At 46.5% G+C, this 20,758-nt stretch overlaps 1 long non-coding RNA gene across 1 annotated transcript in view; it reads left to right on the top strand.

Moving 5' to 3' along the window:
* The first annotated feature begins 3,141 nt into the window (after nucleotides 1-3,141).
* Nucleotides 3,142-20,758, top strand: part of LOC144753729 (uncharacterized) — a 241,112-nt gene continuing 223,495 nt past the window's right edge. Inside the window, exon 1 of the long non-coding RNA XR_013594501.1 lies at nucleotides 3,142-3,257. This is a non-coding gene — a long non-coding RNA (uncharacterized LOC144753729). The remainder of the gene's footprint in view (nucleotides 3,258-20,758) is intronic.

Below are 20,758 nucleotides of genomic sequence, written 5' to 3'. Positions count from 1 at the left end.
GGGGCTCAGGATAGAGCCCTGTGGTACTCCATGAGGGGCTTTAAAAGTGTCGGAACAGGCCGAGGAAGATGTTGGGTCAAGAAGGACCGGATCCATTCGAGCGCATTCCCACGGACGCCATCTCTGTGTAACACCTTAATGAGTGTTTCATGGGATATGGTGTCGAAGGCCACGCTCAGGTCCAAAAGGACGAGCGCGACCGTTTGACCACTGTCAAGGAGGTTCCGGATGTGTTCTGTGACTCCTAGAAGGGTGGTTTCTGTCGAGAAGCCAGTCCGGAAACCTGATTGCGAGGGGTGCAGGAGCAAGTTGTTTTCAGCAAAGGTGGATAAGACCGAGTGGATGTGTCTCTCTAAGCATTTGGAAAAAGCAGGGAGCAGAGATATGGGTCTATAGTTTGCTGGAATTTCTAGATTAGCTGTGGGCTTTTTCAGCAATGAGGTTATCATGGCATGTTTCCATAAGGCTGGGACTGTGGAAAGTTCTAGCGAGGAATTTAGCAAGTCTACGATGATTTCCAGGGATCGATCATCCAATTGTTTGATTATTTTGATGGGGATCGGGTCCCGGGGGGATCCGGATTTAATGGTCTTAAAGATGGTCTTCAGTAAGTTGATCGTGATAGAAGGCCAAAATTCCAAAGCATTCTCAATGGAGGGAACATAGTCCGTGTCTGCCAAAGGGGAAGGGTCATTATTGGTAGTTTTAATATCCCTGATGATTTTCTCGATTTTTACGGAGAAGAAACATGCTAGATCTTGGCATTGTTGGGTATTAAGAGGGGGGCCGCAGCTGTGGTTTGTGCACCCGCAAGTTCTTTAACTTTATTAAACAGGGTTTTAGGCTTATTGGTGGCTTCCATGATGGTATTCGAGACAAACAAAGCTCGCGCTTTTGCGCAAGCAGTGTGGTATGAATTCCTAGCTTCATGATAGTTTTTTTTTATGTCAGGGTCGTAGTCCTTACGCCATTGACGCTCAAGTGCCTTGCATTTTGATTTTTCAATTTTCAAAAGGTCATTAAACCAGGGGGCAGGGGGACGGTGTCTGTTTCCTTTGGTATGAGGGGTGGGTAAACAATGGTCAGCGGCGTCGTTAAGCCATTGTTGAGTAGCTTCTGCTCAGCTATCCATATTATAATCTTTTTTAGGTGGATTTTCATGGAGTGCTGAATTAAGTTTTGCCATATCTAGTAATTTCCAGTTTTTCCTGGCTGTAGCTGGAAAGGCAGGTTGAGTTGTGCTGGCAGGTGGGCGTTTAATAATGAATTTTATTAAGTAATGATCAGACCAAGGAATGGGGGCGGTGTCAAGCCATTTTAAGTCATTAATATTAGTAATGATGGGGTCGAGCAAATGACCCGCTTTATGGGTGGGTCCAGAGTTGACTAAGGTCAGGTTTAGCGCTGTCAGGTCATCTAGCAAGTTGGAGCAGGAGGGGGAGGAAAGGTCGTCAAAGTGCAAGTTAAGATCTCCGACCAGCGAGAAGTTTTTAGAGGCTATATAATGCGGAGTAATATGATCGACTAGGTTTGACGCCCATTGGGATGAGTTGCCGGGGGGCCTGTATATCAGTAGGCCGGACATCGTAAAGTTCGGGTTCAAAGATATTTTGAAAAAGCCCGCTTCGCAGTCAGGGATGTCGACTGGGTCCAGGGTACATTTCAGATCTCTATTAAAAATGATTGCAATTCCACCTCCTGTTTGGTTAGTTCTATCAATCCTAGTGATTGCATAGTTAGCGGGGAGGGCAGTTGCAACGTCCGGGCCAGCACTCTCGTGTAGCCACGTTTCTGTCAGAAAGAGGGCATTTGGTTTGTCTTCAAGTAAGAAATTAAAAATATCTGATTTGTGTTTCGGTAATGAGCGGCAATTAGTGCTGTAGAACAGGTATTCTTGTGCTTTAAAAATGCGGGGCTGTTTGTGTTTCCTATGCCTCCTCTTGTAGTCAGGATGAGGTTGGCAAATGGTGAGGGTAAGGTTGCAGTTTGGGCAGGAAGTGACTCCTGTCTTGTGGAGTTCAAGCGTTGTACACCAGGTGTTATTGGTCGGGCGAAGCGCTTTAAGTTGACTGGGGGATCTTACCAGCCTTGTGTGAGCAGGTGGAGCATAGCCTACTGCCCCGTGCCCCGTCCTGGCCCGGACGGGCACAGACGGGCTAGTCTTAGGCGTGTCTTCGGCGCGTATGCGGCGCTGGTGCTGCGCGTTACCGCTGCGCGTCATAGGAGACATTTGGCTTATCTAGAGGACGGGCTCGTATTCAGCTCCGCCTCTACAACTACAACATGTTTCCAATCGGTGCCTGCACCGGGAGAAACCCGGAAGAAGGTCCCGCCTTTCACCCTCCACTCAAACAAGCCTAATGCTTGCGGTGGACCGGGGTTTCAGGGGCAACAAAAGGCTCAACAGGTAATGATTCCTACACAGTTTAAAACAGTGCAATTATTAATCAATCACACAGCGGCGAAATTAAAAAGCTGTCTAATGCGCGCTGCTACCAACTATCGTTGCAGCGCGAGGTTCAAATACCAAGTACACGGTGCCGTTTTAAAATTTTACTTTCAGTAACAGAAATGTTAGATTAAAATCAGATTCGGTTTGTATTCAGTCTGCGTAGCAGCATGCAATCTTAGTGTGTCATCAGGAAGACTGACTCTAAGTTATGGGCTTATCTAGAGGACGGGCTCGTATTCAGCTCCGCCTCTACAACATTTGTCCAATCGGTGCCTGCACCGGGAGAAACCCGGAAGAAGGTCCCGCCTTTCACCCTCCACTCAAACAAGCCCAATGCTTGCGGTGGACCGGGGTTTCAGGGGCAACAAAAGGCTCAACAGGTAATGATTCCTACACAGTTTAAAACAGTGCAATTATTAATCAATCACACAGCGGCGAAATTAAAAAGCTGTCTAATGCGCGCTGCTACCAACTATCGTTGCAGCGCGAGGTTCAAATACCAAGTACACGGTGCCGTTTTAAAATTTTACTTTCAGTAACAGAAATGTTAGATTAAAATCAGATTCGGTTTGTATTCAGTCTGCGTAGCAGCATGCAATCTTAGTGTGTCATCAGGAAGACTGTCTCTAAGTTATGGGCTTATCTAGAGGACGGGCTCGTATTCAGCTCCGCCTCTACAACATTTGTCCAATCGGTGCCTGCACCGGGAGAAACCCGGAAGAAGGTCCCGCCTTTCACCCTCCACTCAAACAAGCCCAATGCTTGCGGTGGACCGGGGTTTCAGGGGCAACAAAAGGCTCAACAGGTAATGATTTCCTACACAGTTTAAAACAGTGCAATTATTTAGCAATCACACAGCGGCGAAAATAAAAAGCTGTCTAATGCGCGCTGCTACCAAATATCGTTGCAGCGCGAGGTTCAAATACCAAGTACACGGTGCCGTTTTAAAATTTTACTTTCAGTAACAGAAATGTTAGATTAAAATCAGATTCGGTTTGTATTCAGTCTGCGTAGCAGCATGCAATCCTAGTGTGTCTTCAGCGAATGAGGCTAGGCATTAAAAAAACATGTTTTGACACGTTTCCTAAAGCTCCGTAACGTGGGAGCTGCTTTGATATTTATGAGTAGGTTGTTCCAAAGGGCCGCTGCTTCAGAGGAGAAACAACTTCCCCTCCCATTTGAGTCTCTTAAATATATTGCAGAGAATCGATGAACAAGCAGATAGCGAATATGTTATTCTGGGAAAATATGCCTAAGCTTGGCAGTATGGGGGACAAGGAGTGCCCAGGCAGTATACTATTGGGGCTATTTAAAAAATATAAACAGCAAAATGATGTATTGCAAATTGATGTAGACAGGGAAGAACTCTATATGACAATTAAGGGTATCGTTGGGGAATTTGTGAGATATTATCAGCATTTGTACTTTGCTAAAGGGACCACACCTGCGAACACATTATGGAATACCTAAACAAGGTTAATTCGTTGTGGTAAAAAAATTATCATAGGCAATTCCTAAGTGAACCAATCGCCCTAGAAGAAATCAATACAGTCATTGAAATGAAATGAAATGAATGAAATGAAATTAGATTTGTAAAGCGCATGGCTGCCCGAAAGCGTCCCAGCGCTGAAGAACAAAGAGAAGACTGAGGGGGGCACCGTTAATCATGGATCAATGGGAAAAATAAATGTTTTAAGAAGCTTCCGAAACTTCATATAGCTGGGTTCAGTTCGAATCCTGCCAGGAAGGGCATTCCACAGCATTGGACGACGGCCCCCTGAGCGCGCCTTCCTCACTCTGGGAACCTTGGCCAGATTTCCGAGATCAGAACGGAGGGCCCGAGAGGACTTGTAAGGGCAGATCAAACTCCTAAGAATAGGAGGTCCCTTACCCTGGAGTGACTTGTGGGTGATGCAAAGAGATTTAAATTTTATTCTTTCACGTATTGGCAGCCAGTGAAGAGATCTCAGTGCAGGTCTGGCCGAGACTCTTATTGAAGAGCCGGTAAGCAACCTAGCTGCTGAGTTCTGAACACGTTGAAGGGTGTTGATGGTTGCCTCGGGTGCTGCCAAAAACAGGGCATTGCTGTAGTCCAGTCTAGATAGTATTAAGCCCTGGATTAGCAGTTTCCTGGACTGGAATGGCAAGAGTGGAAGAGCCTTCCGCACAGACAGAAGTAGGCCATAGCATATGCCTGCTGTTTTCTTCGCTTGGGTCCTGAAGGTCAGGTCCCGCTCAAAACACACCCCTAAGCTTTTAATTTCGTCTTTCGGTGTGGGGAGATCACCCAGACAGGGAGGCCAGATGGACTTGGGTAAAGATGTTAATTGGTGGCCCACGGGCATAATCTCTGTTTGGGCTCCGTTCAGTTTGAGCCGAGAGCTGGTCATCCAGGCGTGTATTCCCGAGAAGCAAGCAAATAGATTTTCCGAGCACCTCTCTTGTTGGGATAGCGAGACGACTAGTTGGGTGTCGTCCGCATAGGTAACTATTTTAATCCCAAAAGGAGTAACCACATCCTCCAGTGGGGCCATATATACGTTGAAAAGAGTAGGGCTCAATGAAGAGCCCTGAGGGACTCCACACTGGAGGGGGGTAGATGTGGAAAGTGCGCTGCCTTCCCAGATCTGAAAGGTTCGGTTACTCAAAAAAGATGTGCGCCATTGCAAGGCCATGCCCGAAACTCCCAGTCTAGCTAGGCGCTGAATTAAGATTCCATGATCCACAGTGTCAAAAGCTGCACTTAGATCCAGGAGGATCGCGACAGCAGATCCTCCTGAATCCAAGATGCACCTTGCCTCTTCAGCCACCGCAATCAGGGCAGAGTCGGTGCCCTGACCCGGGCGGAAGCCCGTTTGGGAATCATGCAGCAGCTTATTGGTTTCCAAAAAAGAGGAGAGCTGCTGATTGACCATTTTCCTTAGGCCTGGCAACAGCGATATTGGGCGGAAGTTGGCCAGGTCAGATGGATCCAACCCTGGTTTTTTTAGGAGGGCCTTTACCATGGCCTGCTTCCAGCTGGGGGGAACAACTCCACGGGTGAGGGAGGCATTTAAAAGTGCAGTTGCTAAGGCGGCAATGGTATCTCAAATCCGCTTAAGAATATACATAGGCGCAGGATCAGACGGGGAGCCGCTTTTCAAGGAGGAAAAAACTTTACAAAATTCTTCCCTGGATATACAGGTAAAAGAATCCAGAGAAGGGCCAGAGGTAGGGGCAAAATGGTCTTCAGAATCAGGAATTGGCACACTATGTGGTAGACTTTCTAGAATATTTTGGATTTTAGTATCAAAAAAGTTTGCTAATTGGTTACATCTAACTTCTGAGCCCTCCTGCATAATAGGGGGGGAGGGTGCCTTAAGGAGTTCTTTTACTATCTTAAAAGTTTCCCTAGACGAGTTGGAAGACGTTTTAATTTTCTCTTCGAAAAAGGCCGCCTGGGCTTTTTTCAGAGAGACTTTATAAAGCCTCATAGCAGATCGATATGCCACTTTATTGTTAGAGGCCCAATCTTTTCTTCACATGTGTTCCAGCTTTTTGCATGTTTTTCTAAGATCTCTAAGTTCTAACGTGTACCATGGTGATTTAAAAACACTACTCTTCTTTTTTTTAAATTTTCTGGGTAGAACCACATCCAGGGAACTATTCAGCCAGTTTCGGAGATTTATATCCGCCACTAGTGGATCTGGCTCCAGCAGGGGAGCTCTTTGTTCAAGTGTCAGGGTCAAGCTCTCCAGGGATAGCTTAGACCAAGCCCTCTCTAAGGTGCGAGGTACTATCACTCGTGGTGGGTCCGTACGAGTTTTCCATGCAAACGTGACTAGGAAATGATAGGACCATGGGAGAGGGAGTGGAGGGCCAGAATCAAGCTGAGTGGTATTAGAAAATATCGGATCCAGAAGGTGTCCTTTGGAGTGAGTGGCCTATTTATTTATAAGATTCATCTCAAAAGATTTAAGGTCGAGCCTGAGATCAGCTGCCACCTTATCGTTAGGGTCGTCAAAATGTAAATTTAGATCTCCCAATATAGTAAAATTAGTTGATGACGCAGCTGCAGCTATAGTAGTATCTAAAAGGGATCCTATAAACTGTCTTACATCGCCCGGAAGGCGATAAATAAGGAGACCTGACAAGGAATTGTTAGGGGTAATTTGAATGATGAAATGCATACTTTCTGAATCAGATATACAACTATCTTTAATCCTACACGTAAACCTGTCCTTATAGACTATGGCAAGCCCCCCTCCCTTCCCCTATGGCCTGTGTTGGCATTGAATGAGGAATCCCTCAGGAAGAGCGCTAGCAATGTCAAACTCTGAATTGGGAGATAGCCATGTCTCTGTTAGAAACAATATATCGAGATTACCATCCTGGATCATTAGGTTGATCTCTAAAGCATGCTTAGGTGGCGACCTACAATTGAGAAGTGCCATGCTAAGTTGACTCAGAGCATGTTCACCAGTTTTGTTTACCTGGGTGATTTTGGGACATAACTTACATTGCCTAAATTGGCTATCAAACCTCTCAAGCTGACCACATAACCGGCCTACCTTATGTCTTCGCTGAGTGAGCTCATCCCTAGAGTATATTCTGCGCTGTTTTAGGGCAGCGGACAGAGTTTATGGCCCTAAGCCCGGTCTGGCCCGGACGGGCAGAGACGGGCTTGCCGATGGCGCGCCAGAGGCGTGCCCGCTGCGCCCACCCGCTGCGCGGATGGGAAGTGACGTTCATTTAGTAGTGTCTGGGCCGCCAATCACCCGCAACACTAGTGCGCTAACCTCTAAGTCTCCTAAGATGGCGCCCGAAGTCTGCGCCCGTGGGATAGCTGCCTGAAACCTAGCAGAGCCCTAAATCGGCCCCCGGTTACCACAGGAGCACTGAGGAGTTACCCACAAGGATCGCAATATTGACAAATCTGAGCAAGGTACGTGATTTTAAAAATAAACAATAAGCATCAAAATGCGTGGATTAAAAGTAAAAGCAGCCTAGGAGCTGAAGAAAGCTAAGTATGAGTGTGTGCGCCCTGACTCCCGGCTTTTCGCCTCAGGAGCCCTAAGTTCTAATGAAGTTCGCGTGGCCTTCCTGGTCCAATTTGTAGTGTCTGGGCCGCCTATCGCCCGCAACACTAGTGCGCTAACCTCTAAGTCTCCTAAGATGGCGCCCGAAGTCTGCGCCCATGGGATAGCTGCCTGAAACCTAGCAGAGCCCTAAATCGGCCCCCGGTTACCACAGGAGCACTGAGGAGTTACCCACAAGGATCGCAATAATGACAAATCTGAGCAAGGTATGTGATTTTAAAAATAAACAATAAGCATCAAAATGCGTGGATTAAAAGTAAAAGCAGCCTAGGAGCTGAGGAAAGCTAAGTATGAGTGTGTGCGCCCTGACTCCCGGCTTTTCGCCTCAGGAGCCCTAAGTTCTAATAACTTAGGGCTATTGAGAGGGAAAGCACCTAGATCAGACTCCCACAATATTGAATTTTACTTACAGCCTCCCTATTGAATTGCACCTACTGGCCCCAAATCTACTTGAGGTATATCATGAAGCATTGCACAATGGGGAACAGCCTCTCACACTGAGTAAGGACATGATTATGGTGCTCCCAAAGCATGGTAAGAACATCAACACACGTGCATCATACACCCTTCTATAAATGCTTAATCTGGATAACAGCTGGTTCAGCTGGGCTTTTGGCCACATAGATCCACGTAGTAAACCTATGCATATTATGGTACTGCAACAATTGGACCTTTGTTATGTGCCAGGTTAGGCCCATGTAGCGAAGCTGCTCGTTTCTTTCATTGTCCTGTTTTTCAGAATAACATTTTATGAGAAAGTGCCCTCTTTCTCCATGGTTGCCCCCACTTTTTGATGAATTGCTGATGTGCTTTGACTGAGTGTGCCCTGGGCACCTGCTAATCTGGTACCCGGGCGCCTATGTTCTTTCCCTAAAACTGCATTGAAAACAAAACCCAAATGGCATCTCTGGCCACTGGTCAGCCCCTGGTAAATAGTACCACAGGTACCCAGGGCACTGTGACCAGTAACCCTGGGAGGTAAATTCCATTCTGCTGCCGGAATTTGCAGAATTTTGGCAATTCCACATTCCGCAATTGCTGAAAATTCCATGATCTGCGGTGTAGCGAATTTTTTTCCTTGTTTGCGCTTTGAAAATGCGTGTTTGCGCTCGCTGTAGTGCCTTACTGGGATCCCTGCGTTCGCCGACAAGTTTTCCTATCAATTTGCGTGCGCTGCGAGAGTGTGCGATCGCGACCACATCATTCAGACGCGCCACCGGACATCCACGTTCGCGAACAGGTAACACGCATCGCGAGTGGGCGGGAAAAGTGAAACAGGATGGCCGGCCAATTGGTGACCTGATGGGAAGTCTGCAAGATATTTACCCCCGAGCATGCAAACAGTGTCCCCGGACAGGAAAAAACACATCGCGAATGGGCAGAACAAGCAATTCCGCATGCTCGTGGAATTCTGCGAAGCTCGCGGAGATTGTTTCCTGTTTCGCAGAACTTTGCGTAACGCGACTACGCAAATTCCACCCACCCTTAGAAACCAGGTAAGGTCTTTAAGGGCTGCAGCACTTATTATGCCACCCTTAGAGGTCCTGTAACTTTACACTCACACACTGCCTTTGCAGGCTGCATGTCTTGGTGCAGAACACAGTGAAGAGTCAACATGGTACACATCCCAGTGTGCCAGGCCTGCAACCCACTGCCCTGGCATGGATCAGTGATTCCTCTATCTGGGTGCCCTATACCAGTGGTGAGGGTACAGGTGCATTTACCCACATTGATGCCAGTGTGGAATTTAATGAACAATGCACACAGAGGGCATCTTAGAGATGCCCTTGGAAAACGACCTACCAGTAGTGTCCAGGCTGAGTGGCTGCTTTCAGCTGCTCCCATCAGACATGTTTCTGGACCCCTGAGTCGAGAGCCTGCTGCTCTCGGGGCCTGAAACATTGCACATCCTGGGACAAGGTGCCAAGCCTCGTCCCCCCGGATGGGCAGGGTCCACGAAGGGGAAGCTTCTAAGGCTTGCCACCTTTGTGAGCTTCCTCAGGCCACTTGCTGCTTTCAACAACTCATCCCCACTGGTTCTGACCCTCACTTTGGGCAGGAGAACAGGCGGGAAAAACAAGTAAGGAAGAGAGGTGTGCCTACCTCTGTCAACTCCACCCTCAGGTGGGGGAGGCGAGGTGAAGCACAACTCTCAGTCCCCGCCATCTTGCAGATGTGGAGACCCAGCCAACCAGGGAAAGGCTTATGCCCCGCTCCCACTGGAGGATTGCATCATAGGGCGTGTACACACCCCAGGGGAGGGACCCATTGGTTCCAACCTTTTTACCTACCTGTAATGCCCCTAAATCTAGTAGTTAGGGGCACTCCTGAACCTTGCTTCCTCAGACAAGAAACTACAAGAATAAAAGTATAAGTAAGACCTGAGAGCCATGTCAAAGCTAACAAGAGGAGGAAGCACACTGACTTGGCCCCAGCCCTACAACCCTGCCCCCACCTCAAACCTGCTCCAGCAAAATCCTGGTGTGTCCTGCAGCCAGCAACCTCGAGAAATCCAGAGGACCTGCCTGCCTTCAATCCCAAAGACACTGTCTCCTGTGAACACCGTATTTGTTCAACAACCCACTCCAGCTCTGCAAGGATCCGTGGGTCTGCACCACTCTGCACTCAACGCCCAGAACCCAAGTCCGAGTGGCCCGCAATCAAGAGGAGGTCTCCCCGGCTATCCTGACCCAAGATCCAGTGACCCTGACCTGCCTCAAGCCTTCAGCCGACGCCAGAAGCCTCAAACCGGAAGTTCCCCCAACCGCGACCAGGAGCTGGTAATAGGATCCGACCCTAAAAGGGCACCCATGCACCCGACGCCCCACAGCCTTGGGTGGCCCACCCGACAGTGCCTAACCAACCCCCAAGATCCCAACTTACCTCTCCAAGTGGCAGTCACGCCCAGAAGACCTTTGTCTCCGAGCCTGCAGTGCTTTTGCAAACCGGAGACTCCCTTTGAAAGCTACAGGGCACCAAACGCCAAAACAGCACTCTACACCCGGCCGCTCCAGTGCCACTGAGGGTGCATCTTTTGTGCTGGCCTAAACTCCCATTTGCCCTGAGCTTGGGGGCATATTATCAAGACAGGCGATAAAATTATCGCCGCTTCTGGGCTTCAATTGGAATTCCATAGAGCATATTATCAAGCCCATTATTGCCGTTTTAGCGGCAGTTTCCTGCCGCTGAAGCGGCAATAATTTGATCACCTGTCTTGATAATATGCCCCTTATCTCCAACAACCCAGTGGCCTGCTCATCATCAGCAACCAACGGTGCCCCCATCCCTTATTGGATAACATTGGGCCTCAGCACTCTGCACCCTGCCACCCTAGTGCCACTGAAGGTGTAACAAGAGTGCATCCTTGACCCTGGGGGACCCCTGAGTCTAATCCAAGAACACCAACTTCCACAACAAAGTACTTACCTTTAAACCGATAACACTATTTTCCTCCATAGGATAACATTGACTGTTTTTCTATGAACATTTTCTAAGTGTGGAGTTGGAAAATCTAAGAAATCCTTTAAAACTGTAACTAAATACCAACAACTCTTTTAATTACCTGTTTACAGGAAATGTCCCAGTGCAGTGTCCAGGTATACTGCACTGTGTAAGAAAAGTAATCTGAAAAGTAACTGACATGATATTTTACAAAAAATCCTCTACAAAGTATATGTACTGTATTCTGAAAAGCATTGCATTAACAGTAACATTACTGCAACCAAACCAAAGTACATTTACAATTGCAATCCAAACTGTTTACAAATTGCATTAATACTGTAAAGGATTTATTGTTTACCTGTGCCAGGCATGCTTGGTCCTAGAAAAAAGAAACTAAAAGAATATTTTCATACAAAAACAATTGGTCTGAAGTTCAGTCTTTGAGTGTGTGAATTCATTTGCTGACTGAGTGTGTACAATAAATTCTCAACACTGTACTCCAATAAAGCCTTACTGCTCGACCACACTACCACAAATAGAGAGTGAGGTGCTATCTACTTTACCTCTGCCTACCTTTTGGGTTCCACTGGACTCTGCGCACACTATACCTCACTTTGGTATGGTATATACAGAGCCAGCTTCCTACACATTTCTGCTTTGCCCTTCTGCACATATTTGTGTGCGTGACAATTTTGGATTAGTTTATCTGAAACTACTTTTGTTTACACATCTAGCTTCACATATAACAATATCACAATGCATTGAACACCATGTACAACTCTGCAGCGGTCTGACATCTCCTTGAAGGGGTGTCCAGTTCATGACCAAGACAGGCTCTTACATTCTCTCCCGCCAGGTAATGGGGTTGGATCATCCCTTGGGGGGATTTTGGGCTTCGCACCTACACACGCTCTAGGTACACACAGAGAAGGGTTCGCATAGTAGAAGCACCCCTGATTACTGTCTTGTTTATATGCCTGCATCTATACACCGTTTCAGCACCATGGTAGAACTATATCTACTATTTACTCTTTTGGTGCTTGTAATCGCTTTCATCTGCTTCTGTCTACTGACTTTCGCAGCACATGCATTCTATACAAGAATAACGTTGGTTCAATAAATATATTGAAAACATTCCAGTATGTATTCTCTGTACTTTTCTCTGAGTACAAGTAAGCACGAGTGACTGAGCGAAAGATTCTGATCTGTTTCCACAATGTCTGAGGGGTCAGGGTTGTCATGTTCAGTGGTTGCCAGAAACCATTCCCTTCCTGGTAAGGTTAGGAGTGGTGGGGGGGGCATATGTTGACACTGTGAGCTAGCTGGTCACTAGGTAAACATGCCTGGGAGGGGGGGGTTACCTGAATCAGTCAAGGCACCTCATCCAAAGTTTATGTTGACCAACAAACGCACAGGTCCTACGGATAAGTAGGAACTATCCAACACCTTGAGTTAGAGGCTGCATCTGTATTTCTCGATGAGGGAAATATTGTAATCTTCTAAATGGCCTTTTCTGATGACTGTGCTTCAGATATGCAATAGTCGATAGAATGTTACAGACAATTGTGCTTTTATATTTGAAACCAGTGGCCAGGGCCCGAGTAAATTGTTTGATACTCAAACCTTTTACAGTCAAGAGGGGCCCAAGTAGGACTGCCCCCTTTTGCTACTTCTATTTGTCCTGCTTATGGATTCAGTGGCCAAGCATTTATAAGACTTATATGAGCAAAATTGATCGATTGCTCCTAACGGTGTATGCAGATAACATTCTGGTATTTGTCTGTAGGCCTTGTGACTATGTCATTCCAATATTCAGAGAAGTTATCAGATTCAGAGTATATTCTGGCATTGTTACTGAAGGGGGTAAAACTCAATCATTTCCCTTAACGAAAGCCACTGCAAGTCTGCACTGGAATTTTCAATCAGATGTGTAGGTGATTTTGTCAATTACCTAGGGATAGTAAGAAATTGGGAAATAATATGATTAAAATACGGACTGGCAATTGACAACCTCACCCACCAAGTTAATAAATGAATGAAATTGCCACTGTCACTTGCAGGTCAATTAGCATATAAATGGTGATACTTCCAAAATGTTTGAATATCCTGGACACACTTAATAAGTCCTTTTTCCGAACACTCAGAACACAGCTCATCAGAATCATATTTGTGGGAAGACTGCCTCAAATGATTTGGGACACAATGACATTACCCTCTGATGTAGGAGAGTGTAAGGTCCTTCATCTCAAACTATAGTATCTACATTTTGATATGACCCTAACAGATGGATACCTTATGATGTATCCAACAGAGAACAAACTGATGGTATACCCCTGGCGTCTCTGCTATCTGGACAACTGCTAACGGTTAGAAGGGAAGTGGTCAGTGTTGCAGCCACTTGCTGGGCATAGAAGCCATTCGGTTTGCAATCTGGACTGCCCACTGTGTACCAGTAGAAGACGGCACGGTTAGGGAGTGGCAGGGCGGGACGGGCCCGGGGGATGTAAAAAAAAACTTACCGGCTCACAGCTCTGCTCTCTCTCCTGTGACATCTCAGTCTCTCCTCGGCCGGAACAGGAAGCGCCAGGCTCCCCTAAGCCAATCATAATGCTGCAATGCAGTGTTGTGATTGGTCTGAGCGCCGAGGATCGGCGCTCAATCAGGGAGTGTGGGCCTGGACATGTTCTCCACGCAGGCTGTAATGCAGCCTGTGTTAGGTTTGAAAATCCCATTCTCATTATATACTTGTTTCCTGCCATAGTAGGTTAGCAGTGTGCGGCTAAATTAGGCACCATTCGTATTCACGTTATGCAACCCGCTGAGTTATCCCTGTAATGTGCGAGCTTCAGTTGGCGAGTATGACTCCATTTTGTATTTTGCAATCCCCATTAGGCCGTGGCTGAACTAGGCCCGTTATTCGGCTTGCTTGCCTCAGCCGAACACTGGATTTAGTTAATATTTTCTTTTCTGTTCAAGGTTGCCTTCTAACTTACTAATGAATAAGCTCTTCTGCCTTCGCATACCTATCCATGTGTGTAGTTCTGCTCCCACGTTAGGAGACGCTGAGTCCAGGCACGGCAACCTTGAGACTGTGATAGTGTGTACCCAGGTGGTAGCCCATTCTTCTGTGCCTCCTTTGTTCACGTTCGGCCTAAGCCGGTAACTTTCCACTGTGCCCGTGGTTCGAGGTTCTTGGGAGGAATGGGTATGCGTTGGAGACTGTTGGGGGGGCCAGTCTCTCGACAGACATCTTAGAGTGCAGGTCAGATTGGACTCCTCTGCAGACTATTACTAATAAATACATGTTTGTACTTTCTCCAGTGTCTGACCAACTCTTCATTTGGTAGAAGGTGAGTAGGAGGTTGTAGTTAACCCGGGTGGCCCCTAAGGGCTCCTTACTTCAGTTGGTGCCTGAACAGGCACCCCACAAGGTGATCTGACTCACCCATAAACGGGTTGCAGGGTCGGGGTTGCTTCCAGTCTGTCAGGCGGATTGGGGATACCCACATGATAAGAGCCCGGTTCTCTTGGCTGCCCCGCCACTCTGATCGAGCGACTCCTCATCTAGTGGTCAGCAGCTGGGGTCCTGAGAAGGCAAAACCTTGGATTTGACCGTTTGGTCCGAAGAGTCGGCAGTGGAGAATAATTTGCTCGACCTGAGTGCACCAGGTGAGTGATTTGAATTCTTGGAAAATGTGGCACCATGGTTGAACGACATGAGCTTACGGGCTGTGTCTGGTACAGTCTTCGGACTGTCTCGTCTTGATCTTGGTGGGTTTGCGGACCCTTAAAAGACACAGAATGTTTGTGAGCAGCCTACTAGGCCAACTGGAAATTCAGACTATTCTTGAAAAGGTCTGGGACTGTTTGCGAGCAATCTGTCAGGCCAACTGTAAATTCAGTCTATTCCTGAAAAGGTCTGGGGCTGAAGCCTGTCTTCTTTTCTTAAAACAGTCTTTGAACTGTCTTATCTTGGTGCAGTCTCTGGACTGTCTTGTTTTGGTGCAGTCTGTGGACTGTAGGGAGCGTTTTTTTGTACTTCTTCTGATTTGATTTTTTTTGGACCGTTTTGTTGGATTGATGTTGTATTTGTCCCTTGGGGACAGTGCATGTGTCTTATATTAAGATGCCTTGTCTAAGTAAGCTGGGGTGTTTTGATTGTCGCTGTTGTTCCATTGAGGCTCGATTGGAAGAGAGGCAGCCTGCGCCTCCAGAGGGTACCCCAAATTTTGATGTATACGTCAAGCATCACATTGGCCCTATTAGGTATAGCATGTTGTGTAATAAATATACGAGGGACAATGCTGACTTTCAGTAGCTGCTTACTGGCACATTTGATGAACAGAAGTTGTATTATTTGCAGGATAAATTGTTTGCCAAAAAGAGCAGGCAGTCGATGTTTGATTTTTTGAGGGTATGGTAGAAGGAAGGAAAGCAATGACGGATAAGAGCAGAGATACTAGCTCGGAGGGGACAGACGCAAACGATAACGCAGAAAGCAATGGCCTTTGACAGAGAGAAGATCAAGAAAAGCATAAAGTGTGCAGATAGGAAGTTTCGATTACAGACTGATAAACGTTATGTTGCTATAGAGGTCATGATTTTGTTGAGGAGTTACTAGATTCTCGACCCCCACCTCCTTATGCCCATGAACGGATATTCTCCATGATCCCAACATCTCAGTCTTCGGCCTCTGGTTCTGCTATTCCTAGTCTTTCGGTTTCCAGCTCTGCTGCTTCGGCCCCAGTCCCGCCTGTCTCGTGGCTCTGTATCTGTGGCTACAGCTTCTCATACTGCTACAACACAGTCTTTGTTCGCAATGGTGCCCGTTTCTTAATCTGCTCTTTCTCCTTTAAGTGTGTTGACATTGCAGGATGCCGAGACCCCGTGCATGGAGTACATGCAGTGAATTGGGCAGCAGCACGTGACCACATGGAGAAACTGTTGGTGCATTCTGTTGAGGGTAATGAGGAAAATAAGATGGTGGCTGACCATTCTGCACAATGGGCGCGGAAGCCGATATATAGTGTGGAAGACGTGTGAAGTGTGATGAAAGATTATGAGCCATTTATACAGCACCATGCTCTTAAGCATATGTCAGCTACGCTGATAGTATTGTGTCAGCAGTGTTTTAAGGGTATTGCACATCAGATTATCGATGAAATAATATATATAGGATATATATTACAGGTATGGCCCCCAATTAGGTTTTCAGTAATGTGATTACGCTGGTGGGTTATCGGGGTAGACTGCTTAAGAAGGTACCGACAACAGTGTCACAGTTTCCCATGAGAGAAGTTCATCTTATTTATCACCCTGAAATACCAGAGTTGAGAGATGACCATGATATTGTTACTCGTCCCGGGTGGAAGTCCGGTTTCAGGAACCATGGATCTACACTCCATGGAAAAGAAGTGAGGTAATATCCCTAAAGGGTCAGTTACCGGACCCTCGGAAAAATCAAAATGCGTAATATAAAGAATTGACGGAAGCGGCCTCCTCCACGGTAATGACATTGGCTGATATAGAGTTATTTTTCGGCCTGCAGGTGACAGTAAATATATGGAGACATGTGCATACGTAGGATCACGTAGTGGAATTGGGTGGAGCATGGGACGAGATCAGGGCGTGGGATAAGGAATGCAAGCCCGGTGACAAGCCGAAGGCAGAACTATTAGGTTTGCCGGGAGTATTATCACTTACATGTATTCCCTTATCCCCCCGAGGCGAGTGGATTGGGACACGTTGACTGCGTGTCGTCAGAAGAAGGATGAAAGTATGTCTGATTTCTTTACTAGGTTTGAAGGGGTGTTTTTGGGTTATAGTGGCCAAGATCTGTCACAAGAGGGTGGTGTTCGTTTGTTCGTTAACAGGTTTGTCACTAATTTGCTTCCCGAAATTGTGACTAGGTTGTAGGCTTCCGGAAGTACTTGGATCACCTCATCCCCGTCAGTAATTTTGAGTATGGCACAGTACTATGAGGACAAAGACAAGGTAGAGAAAAAGTCAAAGGAGTTGAAAACGAGGGTGTTGATGCAGCAAGGGACTAGGGGGAATGGAAGAGGTAGAGGTTCGGATCTGGCCCAGCAGGGGACCCGGTCTGAGAGGAACAGTATTGTGGATATGCCCATAGGGTACAACCAATGTACGTACTGTAAAAACGAGGGGCAATCACCTCGGAATCTAGAGTGCTACAGATATTGTCCTGTATGTTAGGGGACTTTTATCACACTGGTACTTTTCTTAGAGAGGTGCACATCCACCTTCTGATTGAGGCATATCATTAGAAGAAGGATCACCGACTTCCCAGAACAGCCAGCTGAATTAAACCAGTTTACTCCATTACTATGATCAGCGGACTCCACTAGATGGGCATCCTACTTATGTAACAAACCATGTACACCTCTGACTGTCTTCAGTAGACAGGCGTGGAGTTCTGAGCTGCAGGAGAAGCTATCTGAAGAGAAATGGAAATTCTCTTGTATGCAGACAGAATTGATTTCCATGAATTATAAAAATAATTCACTCCAATTCTTACAACGAGCGTACTACACACCACAGAGTCAACCGAGATAGACCATACCAAAGCACATTATTGTCCGTGATGTGGTATAACACTCCAGTTTTATTCACTTGACCTGGGCATGTCCGTCCCTTCTAAGCAACTGGGCAAAAGTGACCAAAGTATATCCAAAATGGCAGACATGCGAATAGATGCTGAATCCATAAGTGTTTTACTGTGCTATGTTAAAGCAATCCATGGTGTGGCATGACGCTTCATAGCAATTGCAGTTCAGTTAGCTAAAGGTGGAAGTACCATGCATTGGTGAGTGCAGGCGTTCCAAAAATAAATGATTGGCTGAGGACACGCCTACATGTAACAACAGAGCTTAGACCTATGCAATACGTACCATACACATCCAGGCCAAGGGATATTTTGGGACCCTCTCCAGGGTCCAGGGTTTGTAGCATTCAAAGACTCATAGTAAATACTTTACTTTATTGCATGATTTGTGGAAAAACATTGGCAACAGATTACAGAGACAAGAAATCAGACGTTAAATACTACCCTGACATTGCGGTTAAAAACTTAATTGTGTCATAAAATCTAAGAGTTCATTAAATACTAGCTTTCAACAATTAAGAATTAGAAAGAGGGTCATTGAATCATAGAAAGCATCTGTTGCATGATGCTGGGTCCAAGATGCAATGTTAATTGTGCTCATTTAGAAAAAAGGAGTAAGATATCTTCCTAAGGGAAGGGGGAGAAATTGCATGGGGGAACAATTTGGACAATAAGCTCCTTTTGTGCCATCTATTGTTTGAAAGTCAAAGGCCTGTCTGTTGGTCAGTGGCCAAAGGTGACGATCTTAAGGAGGAGGAAGAAACAGGTGCCCATCCTGTCTGTCCCATTTCCCTCTTGCATCCTCTAACTTCTTAGAGAAGCAACCCATGAATCTGACTAATGCACAATTCAGAGTGGTGTTCAAGGGATCAAAACAGGCCAGGACAGCTCCTCTGCAGAATTATATGTCTTTAGCAATCTAACTGATTTGTAGCAAAGTCCTTCTGTCTTCTGAAAGGATGGGGCACAAGCACACCACGAGTATTATATCCTCCTTGTTTTGACTACAGAGCCGACACATGTCCTGAGCACAGTCTCTTTTTCATATTGGAATGTGATAGGAGAGGGGGGTGACCTCCATTCTCAGCTTTATAAACTGTAGCCTTGACATTTTGTTGAAAGTATTCATTAGGTAGCACTGGGGTATCAATTTATTATAGGTACATATGGTCATCCAACCATGGTTCCGAACAGAGAGAATGGCCCTATCTTCTACTGAAGAAAGTTGGTTTGTGCTAATTTTTGCTAACCTCTTAAACTCCTGTTGACTGACGTGTAGGTCCCAAGAGGGAGTCAGGTCGAGTGTCCAGATGGCTCGGGTCAGATAGTGATTGTCCAATTAATCCATAAGTTATGGGCCAGATTGGCTTCCTTGGTGGCCCTAAACTTTTGGCAGCTTATTGCCAAGGCCGCCATTCATGTCAGTGTCTGTCTGCAGATTCGGAATTCCAGTCTGATTTGTCCTGGAGACATGTAGGAAGGGAGCTGGAAGACTAGATTTTTGTGACTATTTTGTCCAATGACCCGCTGTTCCCCTCTTTCAGAGCCTCGCACCCTAATGAGAGGGTTGGGATTACCTTCACCTGAGCCACTTAAAGAATTGGAGCGAAGGGGGGTGGGGGGCACCTGTTTTTTTGTAAATGGATCTAAGTGCGAGCAACAGTGCAGTACCTTTCTTTTTTAGCTCTGCCAACTGGCTCACATACCTGCCGTTGTTGTTAAAGAGGACGCCTAAACACTTGTGGCAACTGGTGCCTTCTATTCTTTCCTGGTGTATGCGCAATGTCAGCTTTTTAGTCCCAGTTGTTTGGACCACAAGGATTTTAGTTTTCTTTTTATTTATCAGTAGACTGTTCCTATCTGAATATGCGGCAGTAGCATCCAGAAGGCGTCCAGAAGGCGTTGTAGGCCGATCTAGGTGTGAAAAATTAATTAGTATTGTGCATATATATTTATATTAGTATATTTTTGTTTTGGCAATATTGGTGGATCTTTGGTTTGAATGCAAGAGAGTTGAACTATTCAGTAGCCCAAACGGGCGTTATTTTTTACTCTTTATTTTGCTGATGCTCTACCCTTCGGTACAAAAGGGCCCATCTCCTCTTGTTAGGCTCTGTGATAGAGTGCCAAAGGATGACTTCTCATGAGAAGTGCTTTGAGCTGCCCGGACGGAGTTACCCACAAGGTCTTCAACCTGCTCACGGTTCCGGTCTGACGGTGGTATGGCGTTGAAATGGTTGTGTGAAAAGAGGTACCTCTCCAGCTCTGAGATGTTGGAGGAGGCTACCTTAGGATGAGCACCCCTTAGGCCAGTTATGGTGCGCCAGAATTTAGCAGAGTTATTGGTCCTTATATCATGCAGTAGTTTAGCCAGAATGAGTTCCAGGTCTTCCTTCGGTGTTCGCGTTTTGCCGCCTTCAGATGTCTACAAGCCTCTTTCACTTTACTTATTATTTTTGGGTCCATAAATGATGTTTTAGGTTTCCTCCACAGTCGATTTATGCTTTGCTTTGTAGATCGTTTTGTGTGAAAGGAGCAGTTTGCTTGTAATGCCAAATTCCTTGGTTTGCTATGTATTGGTTTTGGGCCGCCAGTTTTTCAGAAAACATTGACCAGTTGACGAGTAGGTCTCCCTCTATCGTGTGGATGTTGACAAGTAGTTGCTTGGCTTCTGGTGCCAAGGTTGGTTGATTATTGACAGGGGTGCCGCAGCGTTAGGTGGAGTTGTTGCTAAAGCGCTGCTGCATAAACGGCGATCACTGGGGGAAAACGAGGAACTTGCCAGCTAATTCCAGCAATTATGGAGGATATTGGAGGCTTGCCAGGACAAAGACGCGCAATACTTACTTCAGGACTCGAAGTCCCAGGAGTCCCTTGGCCGCCCACACCTGCACCTGGGCTTGAGCACTGCCTTCCTTGCTGACGCCTTAAAACACCGTGCCCGCAGCGTTAGGTGGAGTTGTTGCTAAAGCACTGCTGCATAAACGGCGATCACTGGGGGAAAACGAGGAACTTGCCAGCTAATTCCAGCAATTGTGGAGGATATTGGGGGCTTGCCAGGTCAAAGACACGCAATACTTACTTCAGGACTCGAAGTCCCAGGAGTCCCTTGGCCGCCCACACCTGCGCTTGAGCACCGCCTTCTTTGCTGACGTTATTTAA

The sequence above is a fragment of the Lissotriton helveticus genome, chromosome 5_1, assembly GCF_964261635.1.
Source record: "Lissotriton helveticus chromosome 5_1, aLisHel1.1, whole genome shotgun sequence".
NCBI classification, from domain to species: domain Eukaryota; kingdom Metazoa; phylum Chordata; class Amphibia; order Caudata; family Salamandridae; genus Lissotriton; species Lissotriton helveticus.
The sequence above is the reverse complement of the archived record's forward strand: the minus strand, read 5'-3'. Positions and strand labels throughout refer to the sequence as shown.